Source organism: Podarcis cretensis (assembly GCF_951804945.1).
Source record: "Podarcis cretensis genome assembly, chromosome: 14".
Taxonomy (NCBI): domain Eukaryota; kingdom Metazoa; phylum Chordata; class Lepidosauria; order Squamata; family Lacertidae; genus Podarcis; species Podarcis cretensis.
Genome location: NC_137183.1, coordinates 38,931,277 through 38,941,180, shown reverse-complemented (window position 1 = coordinate 38,941,180; position 9,904 = coordinate 38,931,277). Strand labels below are relative to the sequence as shown.

At 44.3% G+C, this 9,904-nt stretch overlaps 1 long non-coding RNA gene across 1 annotated transcript; it reads left to right on the top strand.

Moving 5' to 3' along the window:
* The first annotated feature begins 712 nt into the window (after positions 1 to 712).
* On the top strand, positions 713 to 6,315 carry LOC307202731. Its single transcript, XR_013832979.1, has 4 exons — positions 713 to 793; positions 1,044 to 1,105; positions 1,194 to 1,433; positions 6,177 to 6,315. It is a non-coding gene; the product is annotated as an uncharacterized lncRNA (long non-coding RNA).
* Positions 6,316 to 9,904: the final 3,589 nt, after the last annotated feature.

Here is a 9,904-nt window from a genome sequence, read left to right as displayed (position 1 = left end):
TGCTTGTGAACCAGGCAGAGGGCCTTCTTGGTAGTGGCGCCCGCCCTGTGGAACGCCCTCCCATCAGATGTCAAAGCGATAAACAACTACCTGACATTCAGAAGACATCTGAAGGCAGCCCTGTTCAGGGAGGTTTTTAATATGTGACATTTTAGTGTATTTTTCATCTTTGTTGGAAGCCGCCCAGAGTGGCTGGGGAAACCCAGCCAGATGGGCGGGGTACAAATAATAAATTATTATTATTATTATTATTATTATTATTATTATTATTATGGAACGCTCTCCCCAGGGAAGCTCGCCTGGTCCCTTCGTTATATATATTTCGGTGCCAGACGAAAAGGTTCTTCTTCTTCCAGACTTTTGGCTAATTAAATATTCTATGGCTTTTTAAACTATACGGAGGATATTGTTTTTGTTTGTTACTATGGTATGCATTTTTATATTGTAAACTGCCCTCTGCTCCTTGTATAGAAATTTAATAAATAAAATAATAATAAATTAGGTGTTCATTCTGTATCATTTTAAAATCTATCATGAGCTGTATTTTTTGGTACAGTGGTACCTCGGTTCTCGAACATCTCTGTTGACGAAAGTTTCAGTTTTCAAATGCCGTAAACCCGGAAGCAAATGCTTCCATTTCTGAACACGCCTCAGAAGTCGAATGGCTTCCGCTGAGTGTATTTATTTTTCTCAATTTTCTCTATTAAATTTGCAGGCCGCCCTTTGCGCCTCAGTTTCCGAACCTTTTGGAACTCGAATGGTCTTCTGGAACAGATTACGTTCGACAACCGAGGTACCACTGTACTGTTTTCAAAGCTTTCTTTCAAGTTTTAAAGTGGCTGTAAGTCAGTAGTACCCCATCTGCTTTGCATGCAAAAGATTCCAGGTTCAATCCCTGGCATCTTCAGGTAGGGCTGGAAGAATGAACCCCAGAGAGCTTCTGCCAGTCCATGTAGATAATACTGAGCTAAATAGACAGATCTTGGTCTGACTCGATATAAAGCTGCTTTCTACGTTCCTGTGTTTTAATTGTTTTTATGTAGGTCGCCTCGGGACTCACATGGAAGGGGATGCGTAAATGAATAAGTAATAAAGAGGCTGGCAGGTAACCGAAAAATTATTTTGTTGTTGTTATATCAGCCTTAAAAAAAGAAATCCGGGACATTTTTGCTCATGTGTGTGTTTTATTGAAGAACATTGCTGGACAGTCCAGACAAGAATCAGGAGAGCTGGCGCTGCTGAAAGGAAAGGAGGAAACAGCCAAGTCGAATGGGAGTTGCTGAGGCAGGCAAAGCATTTAGCAGGGCTGAAAGTCAGGTTCCCTGGGGATCCTGCTTTCTTGGAGGCTGCTCTTGTGTGCTTTGGATCTTCCTCATAAGAGATGGCTGCTCCTGCGGTTTTCCTGACTGGGATACAGCTGACGAAAGACACAGGTGAGGAAAATAAATGAATGGAACTAACCAAATAAATGGGAAGCAAATTGGCTGGGGCCTTACCTTTGGAAACAGCAACGGTGGCCACACCTAAAGACCCTTCCTCTCCTGTTTTCGAAGACTTGGGCATTGGATGTGCTGTGCTTAGAGGCACAGAAATCTGAAGAGTCGAAGGAACAGCCCAGGCTTATTATCCCCCCACCCCTCTTATAGGTAAAGAAATTATAGCCCAGGGCCAGTGAAAAACAACAACAAAAGCAGTTCCTGTGACACACCACAGACAGTGTGATATTTCTCCCTCTTCAGAGTGACTCAGCCAATTGCCACTTACAGTAATAGATGGATTGCTGATAAGATCTGCACCAAAGTTCTGCAGTATATCTCCACCTACTAAGTGGAGTGGTCCAGTTCTGCAGAACGGTAGAGCTGACCCTGCAGGAGGTGGTGCAGTGAGTCAGTGCATCAGGCTGTTAACCAGAAGGTTGGTGGTTCAAACCCACCCAGGGACTGGGGGCAGGACTCTGTCCTGCATTGCAGGGGTTTAGTCTATATGGCCCTTGGGATCCCTTCCAACTCTATGATTCTATCATTTCTACGACTTCTACTGTCTGACATTTCAGTTGGTCCTAATGAAGATATTAGTTTGACATTACTTTTTTGTATCTCAAGCAAAGTCTTACAATGGTAGTGAAACTTCTGAACTGCTGGTAGAGCCCACCAGATCTTGGGAGCTTTAGGTCACTTTGGACCACTTCTTTTATGAATGGATTCACAAATCTACTGGTGGAGCCCATTTATTACTCAAATTCAGTAGCACATATCTGCATGACACCACAATGCAAATCTTTTAATTGCTGGAAGTGCAGCAGCAGGGATCATTCAGTTTGTAACTTAAGAGTTAATTCTATTAATGTTTAGTCAACTAGCCAAGAGAAGGATGCGTGGAGGTGCGGCTTAGCAACAAGATAGAATGGTATAATGTTTGCTGAGGTAGCACATGCTCTGATTGGCTATATAATTCCGAGGGAGCTTTTCCTCATTATGTTTGGTTGACTATCTCCCTGCTATGTGCAGGGCCTGAAGCAAGAAAGACAAACTTCTCTGTTATTCTCTTATTATATATATTTTTTGCTTCAATTTCCTGAGTAAAGTGTTATCAGGATTTCTTTTCTCTCTGGACTCCATATGCATTACTGACTTTGCTAAGTTCTTGCACAACTCCTTTTTATTTCAATAGAGCTTGCACCAGAGACTCCCTACCTGACTGCCTCATACTTCTTGCTCATTGCCTCACAAACATGAGGAGGTGATCCTTCTTTCTTAATGCAAAGCACATGTACCTATTTTTATCTGAGCTGCATTGGAGGCCATCCATTGGGTACAGATATTCATGTTTAGTTAATCCTTTCCTACTCTTGAAAATATGGGCCTTCTTGCAGAGGAAGATAAATGCAATGGGTGAGGAAGGAGCATTTATTGCAGGATGATAAACAGATGCATCTCAGGGCATAACTATGCATGATGTTAATTATGTGATTAGCGATCACACCATGTGTTTTAAAAAATTAAATACCAGGCATTGCTGGGAGATGTTATCAAGAAAGCAGCTTGCATGGAGGAAAAGTTTATGATGCCCCTCCCCAGTTGCAATGTCCATGAAATCTCCTCTTTCTGCAGTGCAGAAAACAGCATCTGGGGCAGCACTGACACAAATGGGAGCTTTGTTTCAAAATGATAATTGCTGCACGTTGAGAGGGGTGACTTTGATGGAGGTTGTTGCTGGGGAAGGAAGGCTTCAAGAGCCCCTAGTTACACAATGCAATCTTGATTATAGTTCCCACCCACAACATCTATCATTTAATACACACTGCATTATTGCTGATCATGTCATCATTAATGGCACTTGAAGTTAGGGCCTCAGACATAAATGTCTAATCTCTGGGCATCCTGTTATTATTGTCCCCTTTTCATCTACAGCATATAGGCAGCATGCAGGTGTACAGGTATAATCATAGGAAAGCCTCCAGTACACATGCCCCAAAGGAAATCAGGAGCTCCACTCTCATTTTCAACCAACCACAGTTACTTGTTTAATCCAAACTGAGAGCTGAGGTTAGTGGTAATGATGGTTTAGGGAAACAAGCCAGCATCGTAAACCATAGTTTGAAACTAAACCACAGTTAATGCTAACTACAGTTTGTCCCGGTTTGGATGTAATGAGAAACTATGGTTTAGTTGAAAGTCTTTTGATTTCCCTGCAGCTACACAGAAGAGCAATGAAGATGGGGGCGGGGGCTAGAGCAGAGGCTCCCCCACGTTTATTCCGCTAACCTCTGATCTTCTTGCAACAGTGCCAGTGGAGGGTAGTGGGAGGGCTAGTTCAGTGTTACATACTGTCTAGGCTGTAGTTTATCTTTTGTAGCTGCCTTCCTCCTCATCCACAATTACCCTCTGCAATCTATTTAACTGTCCCTTTGATGAACACTCCTATATTCACCTTTTTTAGTGGCTCATAATTTATCTGCACAGCACACTTATGTGTGAGGAAAGGTGGGTGGAGAGAGAGAGAGAGAGAACGAACACCACACATTTCACTCACAGGCAGTTCTTGTGATGTTCCTGGGTGTGCCTATGCTAGATGATTGATGGGCACCATGTTGGGGGCAGATGGAGTGTGCCGGGGGATCGCCAAGAGCGCTGAGCTGTCCAATATGCTGACGGATGAAGCGTGTCCAGACCATGAGGGATGACACCTCCAGCGGCCTAGCCTCCTTTTGCATCTCTCCCGCCCCCCTCGGCTGCTGTCACGCTGGGGCGGTGAAGGTGATGGAGCGTATCCGCTCTGCAAAGGACGTCATTGCCTGTGCTATGCAGGAGTTTTTGCTGATGGACCATCTTTCTTCCACTCCCAGAATCTTTTCCACTCTCTGGGCCAGATCCACAGTAAGATGTAAATCATCTTTGCACACTCCGGTTGAAGGAAGTGAAGCTGCGCCAGTCTACAGGGACTTTGCAGTTTACCCCTGTGATTCTTTATTCCTGTCAAAATGTGATTCAGTGAAGCTGAGCTGCGCCATGATGTGTTATCTCAGAGATGCCAGCTGTGCTGCGGGAGTCACCCTGCAAGGCAGGCAGCCTGATCCTGTTCATAAACCTATGTTGAAGCAGGCCATTAAATGCTTTCTTTAGAATGGGCATGAGGAAACTTGGGTCCCCTAGATTTTGTTGGACTCCAACTCCACCAGCCCCAGCCACTGTAGCCAGTGGCCAAGGATGATGGACATTGTAGTTCAATGTTCAGGGATGATGGGAAATATAGTCCAACAACATCTGCAGGACCGTGGGGTTGGAGCCAGTACTAGTCATTTTCATGACTTAGGTCTAGTAATTTCAGTTGGTCTACTGTGAGTATAACTTTGTTGTTGTTGTTTAGTCATTTAGTCGTGTCCAACTCCTCATGACCCCATGGACCAGAGCATGTCAGTATAACTTAGTTGGATTCAACTCACAGATTTTGCACCCCTGCTGTAAACTCCATTAAGCAGGGTTGAGGAACGTACAATCTTCCAGATGTTGCTGGACCCCAACTCCCATCATCCTTGATCATTGGTCATATTGACTGGTGCTGATGGCAGCAACATCTGGAGGGGCACAGGTATATTGAGTAATATAAGAGGACAGTCTTCTTCAAAGGCTTATAAGCCTTTTTGAATGAATGAAATTACACCCACCCCCAACTTTGGAAGGTGCCAATCAAGTGGCCAAGATAGGTCAGGCAAAAAAAAGAGGAATAAAAGTGGTGTGAATGGAATTCTACATTTTGACATGTTCACAAGCAGAAGGCCGTCTCCCAACATCTGGGCTGGGATATTGCACATTGCCTAAGAGCAACTCCAGATGTTCCAAAAGCCTTTTATTCATTGCCTTTTATTCATTACATTTTCTTCCTTTCCTCCTTTTCTTTCCCCGCCACTATTGGCTCACTAAATCAAGGGAGACAGGCTTTTTAAAGAAAAGCTGGCCAGGGGAAATAAATAAATAAATGGCCCAATGGCAAGATGAAATGAATTCTCTGGAACCAAATAAGCAGATGTGCCTCCCCCCCCCCGCCAAATGAGGTGAGAGAGGAATGGCAGGGTGCTTCTGAACCTTTGAGCAAGGTTGATTAGCCATGAGCTGAAAGGAAAAAAACCGCAATCCTGATACTCCTGAGAAGTGATGGAAAGGAAAGGCTGGTGCTTGGGCAAGAGAGATGGAGAAAAAGATACAGTGGTACCTCGTGTTACAGACGCTTCAGGTTACAGATGCTTCAGGTTACAGACTCCGCTAACCCAGAAATAGTACCCGGGGTTAAGAACTTTGCTTCAGGATGAGAACAGAAATCGTGGTCCAGCGGCACGGCAGCAGCAGGAGGCCCCATTAGCTAAAGTGGTACCTCAGGTTAAGAACAGTTTCAGGTTAAGAACGGACCTCCAGAATGAATTAAGTTCTTAACCCATGGTACCACTATATTCAGAAAAGTGGCCAGCTGATGCCTGGCTGGCTTCAGTGCATATTCCCCACCTTGTCTGCTATTTCTTCCCAACTCTACTTGGTTCAGAGGTGGAAATGGTAAAGAGGAGGGGATTTTGCTTGTACATAGAACATTCCTAGGAAGGTGTGTGGGAGGCATTTCTTAAACTGATGCAAAAGCGTTGTTGAGTTATCGCTTAAAAAGAATAATGCTGCCGTGCTTTATTCCAGGGATCAGGAACCTCAGGCCCAGGGCTGAATGTGACCCTCCAGTCATGGTTGCTCATACTAGTGGCTCCTGCACTCAGGCAGTGGCCAGAAAGGTGCCTCAGTAAAGGTTCACAAGCAGACAGTGATGGTGAGTTCCAGAGCTCAGGAATCTTAAGGCTGAGCATTTCATAGTTGGAGATTGTGAGTACTCTTGGGTTGGGGAATAAAATATTCCAAGTGGTTAACTGGAAATCCTGCTCAGCCCAATTCACAAGCTTCTGCAAATAGCAGGCCTAGAAACTTTAGTCACATCTGCACCATATATTTGAAACACATTTAATGCACATTTAGAACTCATGGGTTCCCCAAAGAATCTTGGGAACTGTCATTTGTTAGGGGTGCTTGGAATTGTGGCTCAGATTGTCCTTAACGTACTGGAAGGCCAAGTTGTTTAGGGCTCTGTGCATCAACAAAAGGACCTTGAACCTCGCCTGGTAGGAAATTGGCAATTTGTGATTATTGGTTTTGCAGCAAATGCTCAGAAGCAGACCTTTTAATAATAATAAATAAATTAATAATAATAATAATAATAATAATAATAATAATAATAATAATAATAAATTCTCAGCACATCCAAAGCTGAGCCCTTGCATTGAAAAGCCCAAGGCTAAGTCCTGGGGAACTATGGCACAAATGAAACACCGGATTTAATCCTGAGTCATCTATATCCAAAACCAACAGATTATCATCCATGATCCCATGCTGACTGATGACACAAATCTTTCAGTTTGCTGTCATTGGGCAATTTGACAATCCTTGACATCCAAGTTCTTCCATGAGATCCAAGTCCTCTGCAAAAACGCTGGACATGGAAAGACACAGGCCCACAAAGCAGGCAGGTGGAGACTGGCTAAGAGCAGACTCAAGTTGGTGGGGCAGTGCCCCATTTGCCCTAACAGATGAGTCCTTCACTGCAATTCTTGGGTATGGGCATTTTCTCTGTAAGCCTTTTCTGGCCAATTGCTTATGGAACCTCTTTCTGGCCTCCTCTTAGCAATACACAAAAGTAAGCACAGCAGAAAGTAAAATTCACAACTATGTGACAACCTTTCGTAGAATTCTAGAAGACGAGATATAATGTTAACATTAATTGCTTTGTCACAATTTAATATTAAATGCTTGTTACAGTGTTAAAATGCAGATGTTTTGATTAAACGAACATCTTTCTTAATTTGTACTGTTTATTTCAATTGTATTATTATGAAGTTGTACACAGGGTTCTGCGTCTTTGATGAACTTATCTCCTGTAGATTATATCTATATCTACATACCCACTAGGTACTGCCACCCCTTGCTTGCTCTGTTTACCAACCCTGTCTACCCCTTTGTACTTCTCCCATACCTGACAGAAACTACCCCTTTTTAAACCTCACCCACCCTGGTACCCATCCCCACCACAGTTTTTCCCCCTCCCCTCCCCTTCAGCATTCCAATGTGGGCAGGTCTATTAGGGTAAATAGGGCACAGCCCCACCAGTCTTGGCCCAATCCCAGCCAGCTCCCACCTGTCCTCTTACTTACACCCAATCATTGGGCGGCACCGGCTGCCAGCTTCCTCCTCCTCAGTCTAAGCGTTGACCTTGTAGAACCTGATACTACAGAGGATGGAGACACAACTAGAACTAGGCCCCATTTGCAGTATAGATTTAAAGCAATATTACACACTTTTAAGCAGCCATGGTTTCCCCACAAAGAATCCTGGGAACTGTGGTTTGTTAAGGGTGCTGGGAGTTGTTAGGAGACCCCTGTTCCCCTCACAGAGCTACAGTGCTCAGAATGGCTTGGTGGTCCATCGCTCTTCCCAGGAAACTCTGTCAATGGTAGCTCTATGAGGGGAATAAGGGTGTCCTAAAAACTCTGAGCACCCTTAACAAATTACCCTTCCCAGGATTTTTTTTCAAGAAGCCATGAATTTTTAAAGTGATGTGATACTGCTTTAAATATATAGTGCAAAGGGGGACTTACTTGGCTCTGTGTCTGCCTACTGTTGATATTTCTGCATTTCCATTCTCAATGGGGACCAGATACACCTGCTAAATAAATGTCATTCTCTCCAAGCAGCCAGAGCAAATCTTTGCTGATTTCAGAACCAGAGTAAAAAGCTGTTGTGAAAGTGGTGGTGGAAAGAACCTGTTGCAAGACATAGTTTTCAATGGGCCATAAGCCATCCCTTGTTTGGCTCAGCCTAGCCCATCACTGTTTGCATTGGCCATTTGCAACATAGTCTGACTCAGCTCTGGGCAGAGCTTTCCAGAATCTTGTAGGTGTGGGAGGAAGGATGAACTTGTGGTCAAATCACATCATCATATTACTGGCATATCTGAAGAACGTCTTTAAAGAAACAAGAAAAGGGCCGGATTTTCAACTGACTAGTTGTTGCACAAGTGTTGTGGATGGCTATATTTTGGAAAAACTTGCCCCAGTTCCGTCTTTTGATCATTGGTTGTTTAAGATTTGGGAGATTGCATTACGAAGCTGAATTAAAGTACCTTCTCAATTCCGAGAGAATGCCATTTCTTTATATTTGAATTGATATCTAATTATATTGTAGCTAACAGGACCAGTTATAGGGACATGGGTGGCGCTGTGGGTTAAACCACAGAGCCTAGGACTTGCCCATCAGAAGGTTGGCGATTTGAATCCCCGCGACGGGGTGAGCTCCCGTTGCTCAGTCCCTGCTCCTACCAACCTAGCAGTTCAAAAGCATGTCAAAGTGCAAGTAGATAAATAGGTACCGCTCCGGCGGGAAGGTAAACAGCGTTTCCATGCGCTGCTCTGGTTCGCCAGAAGCGGCATAGTCATGCTGGCCACATGACCCAGAAGCTGTATGCCGGCTCCGTCGGCCAATAAAGCGAGATGAGCACCCCAGAGTCAGCCACGACTGGGCCTAATGGTCAGGGGTCCCTTTACCTTTACTTAACAGGACTAGTGGTCAGGGATGATGGGAATTGTAGTCTTAAAACATCTGGAGGGCCGAGTTTGCCTATACCTAGTCCAAACTTTATTTATTTACTTTTCCACTGGTCCTTTGCATCCTGCCTCCCCCAGAACTGATGGCTACATAAATCCCACTTCTTTGGAGATTGCTACATTCAGATGCATATATTCTCTCTCTGTGTGTGTATGGGTTTCCCTCTGGTTATATTTCAGAGAAGGAGCAGGGTCTCAACCACCCACCTCCTTTGAAAACAAAGATGACAAAGTATAAAAGGTATTTAGTGCACAGCTGGTTCAGTCTCCCTTCCCCAAGGTTCAAAATATATGAAGCACGATCAGATCCTAATTTCGGGCTGCTCCTAAAATTCACAGCCACCTATTTTAAATGCCGTTAAAACTGGCTCAGCTTCCCCCATGCATGTTCTGCATGTCGCCACATGCGTTTGAAAGCAATGGTCAATGTGCTTTATGGCACATTGGGACGTATCTCCCACCCCTCCCTGACCTGCTTTTCCAGATGGGAGTTTATGAGATCTCCTCATCCAGAATATTAATAACGGGACTTGGAGGAAATGTACAAACAGAGTCACTGGGGTTTATAGCCAAAGAGGATGCCAGTGGAGATGTATGGGAAAAGGTGAGCACACCAGATGTTTATCTCTGGTAGCTGTTCTAAGCAAAAGGGAAGTCGAGGTTATGCAGGGCTGTAACCCTACGGCTGATGGGGTGACTTAAATGAGTCGGGCTTCTCAG